The 21,284-nt window shown below is 40.5% G+C and overlaps 1 protein-coding gene across 13 annotated transcripts in view; it reads right to left on the bottom strand.

Moving 5' to 3' along the window:
• Positions 1-18,707, bottom strand: part of LOC148005135 (uncharacterized) — a 239,935-nt gene extending 221,228 nt beyond the window's left edge. For 11 of the 13 annotated variants that reach the window (XR_015622907.1, XR_015622906.1, XR_015622905.1 and 8 more), the window contains exons 1-2: positions 18,270-18,707; positions 16,153-16,274 (exon numbers count right to left, since the gene is read on the bottom strand). The gene's annotated coding sequence lies outside the window, so the exon portion shown is untranslated. The remainder of the gene's footprint in view (positions 1-16,152; positions 16,275-18,269) is intronic. The other 2 variants (XM_087555069.1, XM_087555071.1) reach the window with 2 other exon arrangements.
• Between the last annotated feature and the right edge of the window lie 2,577 nt (positions 18,708-21,284).

Raw genomic sequence — 21,284 nt, 5'->3', positions numbered from 1 at the left:
TAGAAATCAGTATTTTATTTTGAACTTAAGGCATTCTCAACTCAAGATTTTTATGTCATACAATGACAAATATTGGGAACTGATGTTGGTGTTGGTGTTGTGATAAAATTGAGGCTCATGTATGGACAATGAAGCTCCATGTGAGAGAGGTTTATTGTGGTGGAAGAGGACAAAAGGGGCAATAGAAACAAAGGGGGGAAGAGAGAGAAGAAGGGGCAAAGGTCAGGAAGGGTCTCCCTTTTATTTAGGCTGTCACATAATCGCTAGCAGGTAAAGATGGTAGGTTAACCAAATGAACTCTAAGAATGTATGGCCATTGCCATGGCAACAGATGCACAGGTCCCTATCACCTATGGGTGACATCAGTGATATGCAAATGTTAAACTGGTTCCTGATACCAACAATCGGTGCTTAGATTTTTAATATATATTAAATGATATATATTGTTATAATATATTATAGCTTTATAATGCAAAACATATATACATACATATACATGCAAACGTATATGTATATATACATATCTATATGTATATGATCTGCTAAGACAACTCAACAGTTAAGAATAGGGTTTGGTTCAAACAACCACATGGTGGCTCACAAGCATCTATAACTCCAATCAGGGAATCCAGTGCCTCTTCTGAAATCTGGTACACACCAGGTACATTCATGAGCACGTGTGTATATTCAAGCAAAATACTTATGCATATGAAATAAAATAAATAGATCTAAATGCCTAAATTAGATTACTGTTCCAACATAATCCCTTCTGAATGGACAGTTTTTCTTATAGGAAGATTTGATATATGTTATCTTATTATATTTTTGGTTAACTCTCCCCCTACTCTGTGACAAAATACTTAACTTAATTGCCTTCTCATTATAAACTTAACAGGATTTCAACTAATACCCACTTTGAAATAGTTTATAGTAATGTTCAGCTGAACCTTGAATTGCCCAAGAAAGAAGACTCTGAGAACAACTGTGAAGGATGATCTGTGTCAGATTAACCTCTGATCTTTGCACTAAGAGATGATTTAAAGAAGGTCAATAAAAGTAGGAAGAGCCATCTTAATTGTGTGTGGCACCATTCCATGGGATGAAATCCTAGGCTGGAGAAAAAAGAGGGGAACTGAGCCCCAGCCCTCAATACTCTTCTCTTCCTAAATGGAGAAAAAATGACCAGTTGCTTACTATGAATTTCCCACCATGTACCATTTGTTCAAACCATGAGTCTACTAAGCCATTCCTGTTTAAGTTGGTTTTGTCAGTTTTTTTTATTACAGCAATAAAACAAGTAACTAGAATATAGTCATACCCATAAGTGCACATATCTATGTAGGTGTGTGGGCATTTAGGGAAGTGTGTTTTCCTGGATAAGTACAAATGCATGGGAACTCTCCATGTCCTCTACATAATACAATAAGATAGTTATTAGTGCCAGAGATGCTGTCCTCAGTTATTGCAGTCAACACTTTCTTCTTTCCACTAATCTCCTTCATCTGAAAGAGAAATGTATTTTTAGACAATTCGCTAGGACCAAGTCATTGATTTATGAATGCCAGGTGAAGGACTTCATGAATTTTTTCCTGACCTCCATCTGTCATTTCCCACAGTTATATCTATTTTAAGAAATAGAAAACAAATTGTCCTAATGGGGCAAATCATCACCTTGATGTATCACCCAGAAAGGACTTCCCTTGTTCCTTATCATCCTCAGACAGAAAATTAGCTTTCCACCATCTCACGGTACTTTGTGCAGTGTTCTTCGTTTATGCTGCTGATGTAAGGTATTAACCAAGTGCTGATTCACTCAGCAGATTTCCACGAAACTGGAATAGGTCCCTGAGAGTCTTCTGTCACTAAAGACAGAGCAGAAGAACTTGTGCCTATGTCTGAGAAACTCTGGAAGCTTACCTAGCAAAGCTATCCAAAAGCTCTTTAAACTGACAGCTGACTATTTCTTTAATATGTGTAAGTTCTCATTAACTCAATTCCATAAGTCACATCCTTGACAGGCCTCACACCTGTTAGACATTAAAGTTCATCTAAAATAAGCATAAAATTCAATCTCTTTGGTTTTTATTATAACTAGATAGGAACCAGAAATTAAATGTGTGGTGCTCATTTGTATAAAATTCAATGAAAACTCATATTAACTTCTTATAACTATGTATGGAGATTATGACATTTTATATGAGTAATCTCTACCTTTCTTTCTCTCTGATATACATAAACGTGCGTGCGTGCATGCGCACACAAACACAAACACAGACACAGACACACACACACACACACACACACACACACACACACAAATGGATCAAATGGACACCAATAAAGACATTAAGAGTATAGAGTTATTACCTGGTTTAGCTTCTGAGTAGCATAAGCCAACCTGATAGTTTAAGAGCACTGAGCAGAAACCGACACTAGAATAGAGTCCAGTTCAGGGCTCCTCATGATCCTACAGCTTGTGAATACTGGCACACTGAAACTTTGCTGAGGAAGGGTGTTCGGCACTGTGAACTAACTAACCTCAAAATTAGATATGAAGATGAGTGAGTGAAGAGGAAAAAGCTTGGCCGTATATGTGTGCCACTGAGAGATTCCTCACACTTGAGAGACTATCATAGAGACATATCTCATTCTGAGAGTTTCAGGCAATACACAGTAATAACTTAATAACTCCTTTTTTTTTTTATTTACTTGAGTATTTCTTATATACATTTCGGGTGTTATTCCCTTTCCCGGTTTCCGGGCAAACATCCCCCTCCCCCCTCCCCTTCCTTATGGGTGTTCCCCTCCCAACCCTCCCCCCATTGCCGCCCTCCCCCTATAGACTAGTTCACTGGGGGTTCAGTCTTAGCAGGACCCAGGGCTTCCCCTTCCACTGGTGCTCTTACTAGGATATTCATTGCTACCTATGGGGTCAGAGTCCAGGGTCAGTCCATGTATAGTCTTTAGGTAGTGGCTTAGTCCCTGGAAGCTCTGGTTGCTTGGCATTGTTGTACTTTTGGGGTCTCGAGCCCCTTCAAGCTCTTCCAGTTCTTTCTCTGATTCCTTCAATAGGGGACCTATTCTCAGTTCAGTGGTTTGCTGCTGGCATTCGCCTCTATATTTGCTGTATTCTGGCTGTGTCTCTCAGGAGCGATCTACATCCGGCTCCTGTCGGTCTGCACTTCTTTGCTTCATCCATCTTGTCTAATTGGGTGGCTGTATATGTATGGGCCACATGTGGGGCAGGCTCTGAATGGGTGTTCCTTCAGTCTCTGTTTTAATCTTTGCCTCTCCCTTCCCTGCCAAGGGTATTCTTTTTCCTCATTTAAAGAAGGAGTGAAGCATTCACATTTTGATCATCCGTCTTGAGTTTCGTTTGTTCTAGGGATCTAGGGTAATTCAAGCATTTGGGCTAATAGCCACTTATCAATGAGTGCATACCATGTATGTCTTTCTGTGATTGGGTTAGCTCACTCAGGATGATATTTTCCAGTTCCAACCATTTGCCTATGAATTTCATAAACTCGTTGTTTTTGATAGCTGAGTAATATTCCATTGTGTAGATGTACCACATTTTCTGTATCCATTCCTCTGTTGAAGGGCATCTGGGTTCTTTCCATTTTCTGGCTATTATAAATAAGGCTGCGATGAACATAGTGGAGCACGTGTCTCTTTTATATGTTGAGGCATCTTTTGGGTATATGCCCAAGAGAGGTATAGCTGGATCCTCAGGCAGTTCAATGTCCAATTTTCTGAGGAACCTCCAGACTGATTTCCAGAATGGTTTTACCAGTCTGCAATCCCACCAACAATGGAGGAGTGTTCCTCTTTCTCCACATCCTCGCCAGCATCTGCTGTCACCTGAGTTTTTGATCTTAGCCAATCGCACTGGTGTGAGGTGAAATCTCAGGGTTGTTTTGATTTGCATTTCCCTTATGACTAAAGATGTTGAACATTTCTTTAGGTGTTTCTCAGCCATTCGGCATTCCTCAGCTGTGAATTCTTTGTTTAGCTCTGAACCCCATTTTTTAATAGGGTTATTTGTTTCCCTGCGGTCTAACTTCTTGAGTTCTTTGTATATTTTGGAAATAAGGCCTCTATCTGTTGTAGGATTGGTAAAGATCTTTTCCCAATCTGTTGGTTGCCATTTTGTCCTAACCACAGTGTCCTTTGCCTTACAGAAGCTTTGCAGTTTTATGAGATCCCATTTGTCGATTCTTGATCTTAGAGCATAAGCCATTGGTGTTTTGTTCAGGAAATTTTTTCCAGTGCCCATGTGTTCCAGATGCTTCCCTAGTTTTTCTTCTATTAGTTTGAGTGTGTCTGGTTTGATGTGGAGGTCCTTGATCCACTTGGACTTAAGCTTTGTACAGGGTGATAAGGATGGATCGATCTGCATTCTTCTACATGTTGCCCTCCAGTTGAACCAGCACCATTTGCTGAAAATGCTATCTTTTTTCCATTGGATGGTTTTGGCTCCTTTGTCAAAAATCAAGTGACCATAGGTGTGTGGGTTCATTTCTGGGTCTTCAATTCTATTCCATTGGTCTATCTGTCTGTCTCTGTACCAATACCATGCAGTTTTTATCACTATTGCTCTGTAATACTGCTTGAGTTCAGGGATAGTGATTCCCCCTGAAGTCCTTTTATTGTTGAGGATAGCTTTAGCTATCCTGGGTTTTTTGTTATTCCAGATGAATTTGCAAATTGTTCTGTCTAACTCTTTGACGAATTGGATTGGTATTTTGATGGGGATTGCATTGAATCTGTAGATTGCTTTTGGTAAAATGGCCATTTTTACCATATTAATCCTGCCAAACCATGAGCATGGGAGATCTTTCCATCTTCTGAGGTCTTCTTCAATTTCTTTCCTCAGTGTCTTGAAGTTCTTATTGTACAGATCTTTTACTTGCTTGGTTAAAGTCACACCGAGGTACTTTATATTATTTGGGTCTATTATGAAGGGTGTCGTTTCCCTAATTTCTTTCTCGGCTTGTTTCTCTTTTGTATAGAGGAAGGCAACTGATTTATTTGAGTTAATTTTATACCCAGCCACTTTGCTGAAGTTGTTTATCAGCTTTAGTAGTTCTCTGGTGGAACTTTTGGGATCACTTAAATATACTATCATGTCATCTGCAAATAGTGATATTTTGACCTCTTCTTTTCCGATCTGTATCCCTTTGATCTCCTTTTGTTGTCTGATTGCTCTGGCTAGAACTTCAAGAACTATATTGAATAAGTAGGGAGAGAGTGGGCAGCCTTGTCTAGTCCCTGATTTTAGTGGGATTGCTTCAAGTTTCTCTCCATTTAGTTTAATGTTAGCAACTGGTTTGCTGTATATGGCTTTTACTATGTTTAGGTATGGGCCTTGAATTCCTATTCTTTCCAGGACTTTTATCATGAAGGGGTGTTGAATTTTGTCAAATGCTTTCTCAGCATCTAATGAAATGATCATGTGGTTCTGTTCTTTCAGTTTGTTTATATAATGGATCACGTTGATGGTTTTCCGTATATTAAACCATCCCTGCATGCCTGGGATGAAGCCTACTTGATCATGGTGGATGATTGTTTTGATGTGCTCTTGAATTCGGTTTGCCAGAATTTTATTGAGTATTTTTGCGTCGATATTCATAAGGGAAATTGGTCTGAAGTTCTCTTTCTTTGTTGTGTCTTTGTGTGGTTTAGGTATAAGAGTAATTGTGGCTTCATAGAAGGAATTCGGTAGGGCTCCATCTGTTTCAATTTTGTGGAATAGTTTGGATAATATTGGTATGAGGTCTTCTATGAAGGTTTGATAGAATTCTGCACTAAACCCGTCTGGACCTGGGCTCTTTTTGGTTGGGAGACCTTTAATGACTGCTTCTATTTCCTTAGGAGTTATGGGGTTGTTTAACTGGTTTATCTGTTCCTGATTTAACTTCGATACCTGGTATCTGTCTAGGAAATTGTCCATTTCCTGAAGATTTTCAAATTTTGTTGAATATAGGTTTTTATAGTAAGATCTGATGATTTTTTGAATTTCCTCCGAATCTGTAGTTATGTCTCCCTTTTCATTTCTGATTTTGTTAATTTGGACACACTCTCTGTGTCCTCTCGTTAGTCTGGCTAAGGGTTTATCTATCTTGTTGATTTTCTCAAAGAACCAACTTTTGGTTCTGTTGATTCTTTCTATGGTCCTTTTTGTTTCTACTTGGTTGATTTCAGCTCTGAGTTTGATTATTTCCTGCCTTCTACTCCTCCTGGGTGTATTTGCTTCTTTTTGTTCTAGAGCTTTTAGGTGTGCTGTCAAGCTGCTGACATATGCTCTTTCCTGTTTCTTTCTGCAGGCACTCAGCGCTATGAGTTTTCCTCTTAGCACAGCTTTCATTGTGTCCCATAAGTTTGAGTATGTTGTATCTTCATTTTCATTAAATTCTAAAAAGTTTTTAATTTCTTTCTTTATTTCTTCCTTGACCAGGTTATCATTGAGTAGAGCATTGTTCAATTTCCACGTATATGTGGGCATTCTTCCCTTATTGTTATTGAAGACCAGTTTTAGGCCGTGGTGGTCCGATAGCACGCATGGGATTATTTCTATCTTTCTGTACCTGTTGAGGCCCGTTTTTTGACCAATTATATGGTCAATTTTGGAGAAAGTACCATGAGGAGCTGAGAAGAAGGTATATCCTTTTGCTTTAGGATAGAATGTTCTATAAATATCCGTTAAGTCCATTTGGCTCATGACTTCTCTTAGTCTGTCTACATCACTGTTTAATTTCTGTTTCCATGATCTGTCCATTGATGAGAGTGGGGTGTTGAAATCTCCCACTATTATTGTGTGAGGTGCAATGTGTGTTTTGAGCTTTAGTAAGGTTTCTTTTACATATGTAGGTGCCCTTGTATTTGGGGCATAGATATTTAGGATTGAGAGTTCATCTTGGTTGATTTTTCCTTTGATGAATATGAAGTGTCCTTCCTTATCTTTTTTGATGACTTTTAGTTGGAAATTGATTTTATTTGATATTAGAATGGCTACTCCAGCTTGCTTCTTCTGACCATTTGCTTGGAAAGTTGTTTTCCAGCCTTTCACTCTGAGATAGTGTCTGTCTTTGTCTCTGAGGTGTGTTTCCTGTAGGCAGCAGAATGCAGGGTCCTCGTTGCGTATCCAGTTTGTTAATCTATGTCTTTTTATTGGGGAGTTGAGGCCATTGATATTGAAAGATATTAAGGAATAGTGATTATTGCTTCCCGTTATATTCATATTTGATGTGAGGTTATGTTTGTGTGCTTTCATTCTCTTTGTTTTGTTGCCAAGACGATTAGTTTCTTGCTTCTTCTAGGGTATAGCTTGCCTCCTTATGTTGGGCTTTACCATTTATTATCCATTGTAGTGCTGGATTTGTAGAAAGATATTGTGTAAATTTGGTTTTGTCATGGAATATCTTGGTTTCTCCATCGATGTTAATTGAGAGTTTTGCTGGATACAGTAATCTGGGCTGGCATTTGTGTTCTCTTAGGGTCTGTATAACATCAGTCCAGGATCTTCTGGCCTTCATAGTTTCTGGCGAGAAGTCTGGTGTGATTCTGATAGGTCTCCCTTTATATGTTACTTGACCTTTTTCCCTTACTGCTTTTAATATTCTTTCTTTATTTTGTGCGTTTGGTGTTTTGACAATTATGTGACGGGAGGTGTTTCTTTTCTGGTCCAATCTATTTGGAGTTCTGTAGGCTTCCTGTATGTCTATGGGTATCTCTTTTTTTAGGTTAGGGAAGTTTTCTTCTATGATTTTGTTGAAGATATTTACTGGTCCTTTGAGCTGGGAGTCTTCACTCTCTTCTATACCTATTATCCTTAGGTTTGATCTTCTCATTGAGTCCTGGATTTCCTGTATGTTTTGGACCAGTAGCTTTTTCCGCTTTACATTATCTTTGACAGTTGAGTCAATGATTTCTATGGAATCTTCTGCTCCTGAGATTCTCTCTTCCATCTCTTGTATTCTGTTGGTGAAGCTTGTATCTACAGCTCCTTGTCTCTTCTTTTGGTTTTCTATATCCAGGGTTGTTTCCATGTGTTCTTTCTTGATTGCTTCTATTTCCATTTTTAATTCCTTCAACTGTTTGATTGTGTTTTCCTGGAATTCTTTCAGGGATTTTTGCGATTCCTCTCTGTAGGCTTTTACTTGTTTATTAATGTTTTCCTGTGCTTCCCTAAGTGTGTTCAGGTCTTTCCTGAAGTCCTCCAGCATCATGATCAAATATGATTTTGAAACTAGATCTTGCTTTTCTGGTGTGTTTGGATATTCCATGTTTGTTTTGGTGGGAGAATTGGGCTCCGATGATGGCATGTAGTCTTGGTTTCTGTTGCTTGGGTTCCTGCACTTGCCTCTGGCCATCAGATTATCTCTAGTGTTACTTTGTTCTGCTATTTCTGACAGTGGCTAGACTGTCCTATAAGCCTGTGTGTCAGGAGTGCTGTAGACCTGTTTTCCTCTCTTTCAGTCAGTTATGGGGACAGAGTGTTCTGCTTTCGGGCGTGTAGTTTTTCCTCTCTACAGGTCTTCAGCTGTTCCTGTGGGCCTGTGTCTTGAGTTCACCAGGCAGCTTTCTTGCAGCAGAAAATTTGGTCTTACCTGTGGTCCCGAGGCTCAGGTTTGCTCGTGGGGTGCTGTCCAGGGGCTCTCTGCAGCGGCAGCAACCAGGAAGACCTGTGCCGCCCCTTCCGGGAGCTTCAGTGCACCAGGGTTCCAGATGGTCTTTGGCTTTTTCCTCTGGCATCCGAGATGTGTGTGCAGGGAGCAGTCTCTTCTGGTTTCCCAGGCCTGTCTGCCTCTCTGAAGGTTTAGCTCTCCCTCCCACGGGATTTGGGTGCAGAGAACTGTTTATCCGGTCTGTTTCCTTCAGGGTCCGGCGGTGTCTCTGGCTGGGGTCCTGCCGCTCCTGGGCCCTCCCCCACGGGAGCCCAGAGGCCTTATACAGTTTCCTCTTGGGCCAGGGATGTGGGCAGGGGTGAGCAGTGTTGGTGGTCTCTTCCGCTCTGCAGCCTCAGGAGTGCCCACCTGACCAGGCGGTTGGGTCTCTCTCTCACCGGGTCTGGGAGCAGAGAGCTGCTGCGGGCCGGGATCCGCGGGTGTGGGACTTCCAATAACTCCTTTTAAAGAAAATCTTTGCAATAGTTACTGTTATCCTATCATGATCTTATTTAAAAGCTTAGAGGAATCAATGATCACCTTTGAGAAAGAAAAGGGAATTCTATATGGCTCTTTTCTATCCAGAGATTTAAAATTCGTAAAGATTTAAAATTTAAAATACTAAAAGACAGAAGAAGTTTGTGCATGTCCCTTTAAGAACTCCGTCATTTAGAAAGACATCTGAATGGGTAAAGGGTTCACATCATGTTTGTCACAGTCAGGGTTTCTATTCCTGCACAAAACATCATGAACAAGAAGCAAGTTGGGAAGGAAAGGGTTTATTCGGCTTACCCTTCCACATTGCTGTTGATCACCAAAGAAAGTCAGGACTGGAACTCACACAGGTTAGGACCTTGGAGGCAGGACTTGGTGCAGAAGCTGTGTAGGAATGCTGCTTACTGGCTTGCTTATCCTGACTTGCTCAGCTTGCTTTCTTATAGAATATAGGACTATCAACCCAGGGATGGTACCACCCTGATCACAAGTTGAGAAAATGCCTTACAGCTGGGTCTCATGGAGGCATTTCCTCAAGAGAGACTTCTTTCTCTGTGACAACTCCAGCTTGTGTTAATTTGACACACAAAATCAGCCAGCACGACTGACCCCTTGTCAACTTGACATACAAACACATCACTATCAAGCCTCAACCCTTACTATCTTATTCATCCCCAAGGTCTAAATAAGTTTAAAGATCCAACAGTCTTTATAAATTCTTACATATTAATACTTCAAACCCTTTAAAATGTCCAATCTTTTGAAATTCAAAGTATCTTTACAATTCAAAGTCTCTTAACTGTGGGCTCCACTATAATACTTTCTTACTTCAAGAGGGAAAAATATCAGGGCACTGACACAATCAAAATCAAAATCAAACTCTAACTGGGATCTGCTCACAATATTCTGTGCGCCTCCAAGGATTTGGGTCTCTTCTCCAGCTTTGTGCTTTGTAGCATACACCTTGTCTTTTATGCTCCAGCTGCCTGTACTCCACTGCTGCTGCTATTCTTAGTCATCTCCTGGTACTAGCATCGTGGTACTAGACAAAAACCCTGATGTCTTCTGCTACAACTGAATTGCACTTTCATAAATAACCTGTTATGGGCTCATTTCACGGTCAACTTCTCTGCATGACCCCTTCAGTCCTGGGCCTTCAATTGCTACTAAGGTTATACCTTCACCAATGGACTCTCCTAGTCTCTCACAGTACCAATCATCAGCTGCTACCCCTTCATGTTTCAAAACCAGTAGCACCTGGTTGACTCTTATACTTTACCAAGTCTGGCTGCCAACATGAGGTAATACCATGGTTGCCTCTGGAACATAATTTCTCTGAACTCTCAGGAAACACTTCCCAGAAGATTTCAGCTTAGTGATGCTAGTCTTTTCTTAATCACTGCTAATTTCTTAGCTCCAGCTGACCTGTATCAATTGTCCCAGTAATACAAAGGTTTTGCCTTAGTAGTTCTGGTATATTGTTAATCAGAGCTGATTCTCTAGCCCCAGCAAAGCAAAACCACAGAATATTCACAATCAAAATAGCAATGGCCCTGATGAGAGTCTTTAATCTTCCCTCTGAAATGTCACAAGCCAAGCCTCCATCTTCTGCACTGTTCTCAACATTATCTTCCAAGCACCTACATGAACATCACACAGAGCTCTTAACTCTTATTGGCTCTTCTAGCTCAAAGCCCCAAAATTCTTCCACATACTCATAAAAACATGACCAGGCTGTCACAGGAATACCCAACTCTGAGTACCAGTTTGTCTTAGTCAGAGTTTCTACACTTGCATAAAACATCATGATCAAGAAGCAAGTGGGGGGGGGGCTGGGGCTGGGGATTTAGCTCAGTGGTAGAGCGCTTACCTAGGAAGCGCAAGGCCCTGGGTTCGGTCCCCAGCTCCGGAAAAAAAAAAGAACCAAAAAAAAAAAGAAGCAAGTGGGGAAGAAAAGGGGTTATTCAGCTTATACTTCCCCATTGTTGTTCATCCTAGAAGAAAAGCAGCACTGGAACTCACACAGCATAGCACGCGGAGCTGACACAGAAGCCAGGGACGGATACTGCTTACTGGCTTGCTTTCCCTGGCTCGCTCAGCTTGCTTTCTTATAGAACCCAGAACCACCCACAGTGGGCCCTCCCACATTTGATCCTAATTGAGAAAATGCCTTACAGCTCTATTTCATGGAGGCATTTCTTCAAAGGAGACTCCTTTCTCTATGATAACTCCAGCTTGTGTCAAGTTGATACACAAAACCAGCCAGAAAAATATTAAGAACTAAAAGATGATTAAAGTTCATTGAAAGATGCTAGTGATCTCCTGGATCTGTGCATATCAGAGTATGACAGAACTAACCATAATATAACTAAGTTTGTGAAAACATAGTGTCAGTTGTGTGAAAGGCACCAAGTTCAATGATAAAGTAAACAAAAATAATATTTTCTTGCAGAAAATAACTAGACTTTTATCTATATCAATCAGTCTGACAGGGCGGTACGCAACTGTAGTAGCAGTAATCCAAGGTAGAGGCAGGAGGATCAGAAGTTCAAAATCTATCTCAGCTACATAACATTTTTGAGGGCAGCCTGGACTACAAGAGACCTTTTCCAAAAAAATGACAAATTTCAAGCAAATGAACAGACAGACAGAAAGACAAACAACGATAAATAAACTGAATATCAGAAATACCCATTTGGTGATGAGGATGGATGAAGAGAGGCTTGTTGCCCTATTAGAGATTCAAGATAATGGGGGAGAGAAGGAAAGTTACTGTTGGACTGTATATGCCATGGTAGGCTAAATACCACTCCCACCTTGAAAACTGTGTTGCCAAAATGGGGAAGAAGATGCACCCATTTGAAAAGACTAAAAGAATGCTATTAAGAAACACCTAGTATGACGCCTGGAGTTCCATGGACAGGGTAGGACAATTGATCATAGAACAGGGCTCATTAATATTATAAAATCTTGAGGAGTAAATGATAGTCTAAGTGACTCCGTCTCCCATTGTGACTTACAAAATCCTAATAGCCATAGCTATATTGCGATGTCAAGTGGGAAACGTAAAGGAGCAGAGCATTTTATCACCAAAGTCAAAGTAGATAACAGTCATCAACAGTATTGATCATATGTGGTACATAATTTAAAACAAAGCAAGAAAGAAATGTAGCACTGAGAATGTTCATATCAGTTCACATTATTGGCCCTTGCTTGGTTTCTAATCTAACCTCCAATTTGGATCTAGAAAAACTTAAATATAAATTTGTCCATGAGATAAAGAATACTATAACTTTATGCCAAAAATATTCACAATTCCACAAGAGTTAACAAAACTGTAGACTGTCCAAGTCAATTTGAATTTTAGATAAGCAAACATTATTTCCTATAAGAAATCCAACATATATTCTATATCTGCTTTCTCACTGCTGTTATGAAATCCCTAAGAAGCAAGTTCCTACAGGAGCTCTTTAGTTTAGCCCTTGGTCTTTGGGAAAACAGTCCTTCATAGCAGAGAAGCAGGGATAGCATGATTACAATAAGAATATGAAGAAATCAGACACATTGGATCAACATTTTAAAAGCAAAAACAAATGAAGCCTAGTGTTGAACTGGTTTTTTCCATTTGTCAAGTTTCTTTTCTATGGAAACCTACCTCTAGTGAGGATAAAGCCCACACTGTTTTCAAAATTAATCCTCCCTTGAAATGATCTCCTGTATAGGCACAGGACAAAGTGTACTTCCCTAATACTCTGAGCAGTTCTTAATCCAATCAAGTTGACAATGCAGATGAATCATCACAAACATCGATCTTAAAAGTTTATCTAGGACACTGTGGTTAGGACAAAATGACAACCAACAGATTGGGAAAAGATCTTTACAAATCCTACAACAGATAGAGGGCTTATATCCAAAATATACAAAGAACTCAAGAAGTTAGACCGCAGGGAGACAAATAACCCTATTAAAAAATGGGGTTCAGAACTAAACAAAGAATTCACAGCTGAGGAATGCTGAATGGCTGAGAAACACCTAAAGAAATGTTCAACATCTTTAGTCATCAGGGAAATGCAAATCAAAACAACCCTGAGATTTCACCTCACACCAGTGAGAATGGCTAAGATCAAAAACTCAGGTGACAGCAAATGCTGGCGAGGATGTGGAGAAAGAGGAACACTCCTCCATTGTTGGTGGGATTGCAGACTGGTACAACCATTCTGGAAATCAGTCTGGAGGTTCCTCAGAAAATTGGACATTGAACTACCTGAGGATCCAGCTATAACTCTCTTGGACATATACCCAAAAGATGCCCCAACATGTAAAAAAGACACGTGCTCCACTATGTTCATCGCAGCCTTATTTATAATAGCCAGAAGCTGGAAAGAACCCAGATGCCCTTCTACAGAGGAATGGATACAGAAAATGTGGTACATCTACACAATGGAATATTACTCAGCTATCAAAAACAATGACTTTATGAAATTCATAGACAAATGGTTGTAACTGGAAAATATCATCCTGAGTGAGGTAACCCAATCACAGAAAAACACACATGGTATGCACTCATTGATAAGTGGCTATTAGCCCAAATGCTTAAATTACCCTAGCTGCATAGAACACATGAAACTCAAGACGGATGATCAAAATGTGAATGCTTCACTCCTTCTTTAAAAGGGAATAAGAATACCCGTGGCAGGGAATAGAGAGGCAAAGATTAAAAGAGAGACAGAAGAACACTCATTCAGAGCCTGCCCCACATGTGGCCCACACATATACAGCCACCCAATTAGACAAGATGGATGAAGCAAAGAAGTACAGGCCGACAGGAGCCGGATGTGGATCGCTCCTGAGAGACACAGCCAGAATACAGCAAATACAGAGGCGAATGCCAACAGCCAACCACTGAACTGAGAACAGGAACCCCATTGAAGGAATCAGAGAAAGAACTGGAAGAGCTTGAAGGGGCCCGAGACCCCATATGAACAACAATGCCCAGCAACCAGACTTCCAGGGACTAAGCCACTACCTAAGGACTATACATGGACTGACCCTGGACTCTGACCTCATAGGTAGCAATGAATATCCTAGTAAGAACACCAATGGAAGGGGAAGCCTTTGGTCCTGCTAAGACTGAATCCCCAGTGAACGTGATTGTTCGGGGGAGGGCGGCAATGGGGGGAGGATGGGGAGGGGAACACCCATAAAGAAGGGGAGTGGGAGGGTTTAGGGGGATGTTGGCCCGGAAACCGGGAAAGGGAATAACACTCGGAATGTAAATAAGAAGTACTTAAGTTAATAAAAAAAATAATAAAAAAATGGGAAAAAAAGAAATGAGACCAATTGAAGAAAAGTATGGGATTAGCTGAACTCTGACTCACTGAAGTCAGAGGACAAAGTCGGAGGATTTGGTTCCAATACTAAAATTGTTTTCCTTTCTCTTCTCTCTGTTATTCTCTTTTCTCTGTTTTTCTGTTTTCTATTTTCTTCTTATTTCTTTCCCATGGTGCTTACCTTCCCTTTCTCTCAACTTCTTTACATCTCTCATTTTGTTTCTTCCAACTTTCAATCTTCCCTTCCTCCACCCTTCTCTTCCTTACCTCTCTTCCTTCTTTCTTTTTTCCTCATCCTTTTCCTTTCTTTCTTCCTTCTCTCCCTTTTTTTCTTACTCTTCCCTTGGTAATTTACAAAGATATACAATGCTACTCTAATACAATATAGTCATTAATTTATCTCTCTCTTGGTTTTAAAAATCTGAATGGGTGGAAAATTTTTATTCAAACTAGATACATGTAAATAATACTTAAGAGAAAAAAATACTACTTTATAGGAAAGTGGCAATTGTAATATGACCATGTATTTTAACTGTTTTATTATGATGTATATTAGGGTATTGTAGTTTCAAAAACATAATGAGGGTTGTATGTGAATAAACACCATGCATAGTTGAATGGTTGCTGGTTACATAGAATTCCATTAGAAGTGCTCTAGGTACTGATTTGTTAATTTCTCAAACATTCTCTGTTGTAGAAATTTATCAACATAATGATTTATAAGTGTTTGGTGTAGTCTCTCATGCACAATAAACTTTCTTATGTTGTTTCATTATTAAAAAAACAAAAAAAAACAAAAAAGTTTATCTATCTGAAATAAAAAAGTGAAAGTGTGTAAATAATCTGGTATTCTTGAATACTTGGAGTTTCAAATATCATCATGGTTAACCATTGAGGGTGTTCAGGGATCCATCCGAGTCCTCATGAAATTCTTTTACATACTCATCCCTCAGTCATTTTTCCTGCCTCAAGGGTTAAATTGGAACTGACACATAACAGGCAGGGGGACTTCTGTATGTTAAGTACCTTAAACTTGGAGCAAGAAGTATGAGAAACATGAAGGTTCATTTTCAGTAATGAAAAGGTCAGATAGGTGCTACAGTTCGCACACTGTGTATCAAAAACAGCCATGTGCTTACAATTAACACCCTGCTCGGCAGTTAAAGACTGAAATCTTTCTAACTAAAATCAAGCATGAGACAAAGATCTCCAATTTCACCACTGATATTCAATATTGTACAGGTACATCTACTAAGATTAATGAGGCAAGAAAAGGAGAAAAAGACATCTACATCAGGAAGGAAGCAGTAAATGATCTCCATTCACAGATAACATGATTCTGTGTTCCAGGTAATCAATGAAAACCTACTAGCAGCAATTGATGAATTCAGCAAAACTGCATAATGCGATCAACACTCAGATCTTTTTGTGATCCCACACAGCAGAGTAAACATTCTTAAAAGAAATGTAGTAAAGTAATATTACTCATTATAATATCAAAAACGATCAGATGCTAAGAAGTAAATTATAAGCAACAAGGTGGGCTATTTGTACAATAAAAACTATAAAAAATCACTGAAAGACTACAATATGGTTAGATAAATGAAAAGATAATGCTGAATAAATGAAAGGAATTAATATCATAAATATGGCAATATTACCTAAGTGACCTCCAGATTCAATAAGAACCCCATGAAAATTTCAACAGATGTTTTTGTAGAAGTGGAGATGCCAAATATTATATCCATAGAGGTTGTTGAAGTCAATGGACAGCTAAATCAATCTTGAAAAGAAGAACAAAATTGTATTAATTACATCAAAGTAACCAAAACTCATGCTACTGACACAAGACATATATTTTAATACACTAAAAAGAAAATGTGTCCAGTATTAAACCAATATATTTAGTGTTTTATTACATCCAAAAAAGCTATGTATATTTCACATTTCAGAATGTGACCTTTCTTTGGGAAAAGGGTCATACTAAAGTGAGGGTTTCCCTAATCCACTGGGAATGACACTGTTTCAGACAACTATGTGACCTTGTTTTATGTTGGAGCATCACTCGGATATATGCCCATGAGTGTATGCACTATGTCCAATTTTCTCAGGAACCACCAGACCGATTTCCAGAAGACACATGCTCCACTATGTTCATAGCAGCCTTATTTATAATAGCCAGAAGCTGGAAAGATCTCAGATGCCCTTCAACAGAGGAATGGATACAGAAAATGTGGTACATCTACACAATGGAATATTACTCAGCTATCAAAAACAATGACTTCATGAAATTCTTAGGCAAATGGATGGAACTAGAAAGTATCACCCTGAGTGAGGTTACCCAATCACAAAAGAATACACATGGCATGCACTAACTGATAAGTAGATACTAACCCAAAAGCTCTGAGTACCCAAGATACAATTCACAGACCACATGAAGCTCAAGAAGAAGGAAGACCAATGTGTGTATGCTTCAGACCTTCTTAGAAGGGGGAGCAAAAATACTCACAGGAGGAAATATGGAGTCAAGTATAGAGAAGAGACTGAAGGAAAGGCCATTCAGAGACTGCCCCATCTGGGAGATCCATCCCATAGATAGATACCAAATGCAGACAATATCGCAGATGCTAAGAATTACATGCTGACAGAAGCCTGATAGAAGCTGTCTCCTGAAAGGACCTGCTAGAGCCTGACAAATACAGAGGCAGATGCTTGTAGCCACCATTGAATTGAGAAAGGAATCCCCAGTGGAGGAGTTAGAGAAAGAGCTGAAGTGGCTGAAGGGGGTTCGCAACTCCATAAGATGAACAACAATATCAACCAACCAGACCCCCCCTCCCATCCAGAGCTCCCAGGGACTAAGCCACTATCCCAACAGAACACAGGGATGGACCTACGGTGCCACCTGCATATGTAGCAGAGGATGGCCTTGTGGGGCATCAATGGGAGGAGAGGTCCTCGGTTCTGTGAAGGCTCGATGCCCCAGTGTGGGGGAATGTCAGATTTGGGAGATCAGAGCAGAGAGGGTGGGTGGCTGAGGGAGCACTCTCATGGAAGCAGGGGGAGGAGGCAGAAATAAGATAGCGGGTTTCTGGAGGGTAAACTAGAAAAGGTGATAACATTTAAAATGTAAATAAAAATATACAATACAAAAAACAATTCTATGTTGAACCTCTGACCTCTAGTGTGACTGTGTTCCACGGACAGGGTCTTTAAGCTGACGGGGCTTGCAAGCCCCTAAGAACAACAACACCGCTGGTTGCTGCCGCTGCAGAGAGCCCGTGGGCAGCACCCCACGAGCGAGCTTGAGCCTCGGGACCACAGGTAAGACCAACTTTTCTGCTGCAAGAAAGCTGCCTGGTGAGCTTGGGACACATGGAAGCAGAATTCCTCTAGGACCGGGCACGTTCTGTGTTTACCAGAAGTCCCACACCCTCGGATCCCGGCCCGCAGCAGCTCTCTGCCCCCAGACCCTGTGAGAGAGAGACCCAACCGCCTGGTCAGGTGGGCACTCCTGAGGCTGCAGAGCGGAAGAGACCACCAACACTGCTCACCCCTGCCCACATCCCTGGCCCAAGGGGAAACCGTATAAGGCCTCTGGGCTCCCGTGGGGGAGGGCCCAGGAGCGGCAGGACCCCTGCCAGAGACACCGCCGGACCCTGAAGGAAACAGACCGGATAAACAGTTCTCTGCACCCAAATCCCGTGGGAGGGAGAGCTAAACCTTCAGAGAGGCAGACAAGCCTGGGAAACCAGAAGAGACTGATCTCTGTACATACATCTCGGACGCCAGAGGAAAACACCAAAGGCCATCTGGAACCCTGGTGCACTGAAGCTCCCGGAAGAGGCGGCACAGGTATTCCTGGTTGCTGCCGCTGCAGAGAGCCCGTGGGCAGCACCCCACGAGCGAACTTGAGCCTCGGGACCACAGGTAAGACCAACTTTTCTGCTGCAAGAAAGCTGCCTGGTGAACTCAAGACACAGGCCCACAGGAACAGCTGAAGACCTGTAGAGAGGAAAAACTACACGCCCGAAAGCAGAACACTCTGTTCCCATAACTGGCTGAAAGAAAACAGGAAAACAGGTCTACAGCACTCCTGCCACACAGGCTTATAGGACAGTCTAGCCACTGTCAGAAATAGCAGAACAAAGTAACACTAGAGATAATCTGATGGCGAGAGGCAAGCGCAGGAACCCAAGCAACAGAAACCAAGACTACTTGGCATCATCGGAGCCCAATTCTCCCACCAAAACAAACATGGAATATCCAAACACACCAGAAAAGCAAGATCTAGTTTCAAAATCATATTTGATCATGATGCTGGAGGACTTCAAGAAAGATGTGAAGAACTCCCTTAGGGAAACACAGGAAAACATTAATAAACAAGTAGAAGCCTACAGAGAGGAATCGCAAAAATCCCTGAAAGAATTCCAGGAAAACACATTCAAACAGTTGAAGGAATTAAAAATGGAAATAGAAGCAATCAAGAAAGAACACATGGAAACAACCCTGGATATAGAAAACCAAAAGAAGAGACAAGGAGCTGTAGATACAAGCTTCACCAACAGAATACAAGAGATGGAAGAGAGACTCTCAGGAGCAGAAGATTCCATAGAAATCATTGACTCAACTGTCAAAGATAATGTAAAGCGGAAAAAGCTACTGGTCCAAAACATACAGGAAATCCAGGACTCAATGAGAAGATCAAACCTAAGGATAATAGGTATAGAAGAGAGTGAAGACTCCCAGCTCAAAGGACCAGTAAATATCTTCAACAAAATCATAGAAGAAAACTTCCCTAATCTAAAAAAAGAGATACCCATAGGCATACAAGAAGCCTACAGAACTCCAAATAGATTGGACCAGAAAAGAAACACCTCCCGTCACATAATAGTCAAAACACCAAACGCACAAAATAAAGAAAGAATATTAAAAGCAGTAAGGGAAAAAGGTCAAGTAACATATAAAGGCAGACCTATCAGAATCACACCAGACTTCTCGCCAGAAACTATGAAGGCCAGAAGATCCTGGACTGATGTCATACAGACCCTAAGAGAACACAAATGCCAGCCCAGGTTACTGTATCCAGCAAAACTCTCAATTAACATAGATGGAGAAACCAAGATATTCCATGACAAAACCAAATTTACACAATATCTTTCTACAAATCCAGCACTACAAAGGATAATAAATGGTAAAGCCCAACATAAGAGGCAAGCTATACCCTAGAAGAAGCAAGAAACTAATCGTCTTGGCAACAAAACAAAGAGAATGAAAGCACACAAACATAACCTCACATCCAAATATGAATATAACGGGAAGCAATAATCACTATTCCTTAATATCTCTCAACATCAATGGCCTCAACCCCCCAATAAAAAGACATAGATTAACAAACTGGATACACAACGAGGACCCTGCATTCTGCTGCCTACAGGAAACACACCTCAGAGACAAAGACAGACACTATCTCAGAGTGAAAGCCTGGAAAACAATTTTCCAAGCAAATGGTCAGAAGAAGCAAGCTGGAGTAGCCATTCTAATATCAAATAAAATCAATTTTCAATTAAAAGTCATCAAAAAAGATAAGGAAGGACACTTCATATTCATCAAAGGAAAAATCCACCAAGATGAACTCTCAATCCTAAATATCTATGCCCCAAATACAAGGGCACCTACATACATAAAAGAAACCTTACTAAAGCTCAAAACACACATTGCACCTCACACAATAATAGTGGGAGATTTCAACACCCCACTGTCATCAATGGACAGATCATGGAAACAGAAATTGAACAGAGATGTAGACAGACTAAGAGAAGTCATGAGCCAAATGGACTTAACGGATATTTATAGAACATTCTATCCTAAAGCAAAAGGATATACCTTCTTCTCAGCTCCTCATGGTACTTTCTCCAAAATTGACCATATAATTGGTCAAAAAACGGGCCTCAACAGGTACAGAAAGATAGAAATAATCCCATGCGTGCTATCAGACCACCACGGCCTAAAACTGGTCTTCAATAACAATCAAGGAAGAATGCCCACATATACTTGGAAATTGAACAATGCTCTACTCAATGATAACCTGGTCAAGGAAGAAATAAAGAAAGAAATTAAAAACTTTTTAGAATTTAATGAAAATGAAGGTACAACATACCCAAACTTATGGGACACAATGAAAGCTGTGCTAAGAGGAAAACTCATAGCGCTGAGTGCCTGCAGAAAGAAACAGGAAAGAGCATATGTCAGCAGCTTGACAGCACACCTAAAAGCTCTAGAACAAAAAGAAGCACATACACCCAGGAGGAGTAGAAGGCAGGAAATAATCAAACTCAGAGTTGGGAGGGGAACACCCATAAGGAAGGGGAGGGGGGAGGGGGATGTTTGCCTGGATACCGGGAAAGGGAATAACACTTGAAATGTATATAAGAAATACTCAAGTTAATAAATAAATAAATATATATATATATATATATATATATATATATATATATATATATATATATATATATATATATATATATAAAGAACAACAACGCCAACCAACCAGAGCTTCCAGGGACTCCAACTGCATATGTAGGGGAGAATAGCCTTATTGGGGCACAAGGGGAAGGGGAAGCCCTTGGTCCTGCCAAGGTTGGACCCTCAATGCAGGGGAATATGGGGGTACAATAAGGGGGATGTATAGGGGGAATGCCCGTATGGGGAGGGGAAGGGAGAGAATGGGAGCTTATGAACAGGAAACCGGGAAGGGGAATAACGTTTGAAATTTAAGTAAAGAAATATATCT

Source organism: Rattus norvegicus, chromosome 6, assembly GCF_021556685.1.
Source record: "Rattus norvegicus strain SHRSP/BbbUtx chromosome 6, alternate assembly SHRSP_T2T, whole genome shotgun sequence".
Lineage (NCBI taxonomy): Eukaryota > Metazoa > Chordata > Mammalia > Rodentia > Muridae > Rattus > Rattus norvegicus.
This window is presented reverse-complemented; position numbering and strand designations above follow the sequence as displayed.